We start from the raw sequence: 1,294 nt of genomic DNA, 5'->3' as shown, positions 1-1,294 counted from the left end.
GGTGGCCTGGAGTCACTGACCCTAGGAGGAAAGACTGGCTCTGCAAGGTCACTATCACTGTCATCTTTATCATTTGTCAAGGTGGTTGACAATGACAATGCTGCTCTGGCAACTGTTCCATGGACAGCTAAAGAAGTTGATATATCTTCCCTTGTTGAATCTGGAAACATTTCAATTAACTGGTTGATCTGTTCAGCCTGAGACAATACATGGGATGGTCCAGAAACAGGAGAATTTGCCCTACTGTGCTTTCCTGTAACTGTTACACTTTCCTCTTCACTGTCACTAAAAAATGATTTGAAAGCATTGTAGTATCTATTTGAGTATGTGTAAGAAATTGATCACAGATGACTACTCATAACACAGTTCTTGATTTATAATAATTCAACTGTATCACGCACTGTCATGTAAGGAATAACTTGTAAGCCTTACATGTATGTGAATGCACTGTTAACTAGTCATTCTATGCTATACATTTGAATTATAGATGTGAGATCTGATGACATCTTTTGGTTTGAGATGAGGTTGGGATCTGGACAGACAGAAATCTCGATAGCAAATTTTTCTGTTTGTCAAAACAACCACAGACACCCTTTGTGAACTGAACCATTGAACTCCATCTTTCTTTTCTACCTATATATGAAGTCTGCCAAACTCCCTTGATTGCCTTTGCTTGGTCTCTGATGAAGAAAAACAGACAAGTGTAGGTACTTGTGGACACAGATTGTATTCATAATGAGTATCATAAACGTGCATCACATTGGTTTAATTTACAATATTCATAAACTATTTTAGGCCTTTGATTAGTGGCCACTTAATAGAAGGTGCCAGGTAAATGGAGATTTCACAATTCAAATAATACAATGTATAGGGTAAAGGTAATGCAATGCAGTTACTATACTGGACAATAAAAATAATATGAATTGTGAGATCATTTAGTACCCTTACCAAAGAAAAAGTATGGGAGTGATATGGAAAAACATGGGCCATATATGACCCATATCTGGGAATGGTATGGGAAGGTTGGGTGAATATAGGGAACTGATATGGGGCTCAATTTTGCCACATTTAACGTATGGAAAATGTATGGGAAGAAAAGCTGATGCTATCCATTGTATGGGAAAGCTATGGGAACACAATTTCCATATATATCCCATAGCAGCAACAAATTTACTTGCTCTACATCTTCTATGGGAATGATACGGGATGTCCACTGTTCAATATTTCATAGATTTCCCATATCAGCTGATATGATTTTTTCAAGTCCCACAGACTCCCCATATGATTATTATAT

The 1,294-nt window shown here is 37.2% G+C and overlaps 1 protein-coding gene across 2 annotated transcripts in view; it reads right to left on the bottom strand.

Annotated features, from left to right (window-relative positions):
- Positions 1–1,180: 1,180 nt before the first annotated feature.
- LOC138013226 (uncharacterized) overlaps positions 1,181–1,294 on the bottom strand; it is a 6,435-nt gene continuing 6,321 nt past the window's right edge. For both annotated transcript variants that reach the window (XM_068860247.1, XM_068860246.1), the window contains exon 5: positions 1,181–1,294. This exon is cut by the window's right edge and continues 1,490 nt beyond it. The gene's annotated coding sequence lies outside the window, so the exon portion shown is untranslated.

This window comes from Montipora foliosa, chromosome 8 (genome assembly GCF_036669935.1).
Source record: "Montipora foliosa isolate CH-2021 chromosome 8, ASM3666993v2, whole genome shotgun sequence".
Taxonomy (NCBI): domain Eukaryota; kingdom Metazoa; phylum Cnidaria; class Anthozoa; order Scleractinia; family Acroporidae; genus Montipora; species Montipora foliosa.
The sequence above is the reverse complement of the archived record's forward strand: the minus strand, read 5'-3'. Positions and strand labels throughout refer to the sequence as shown.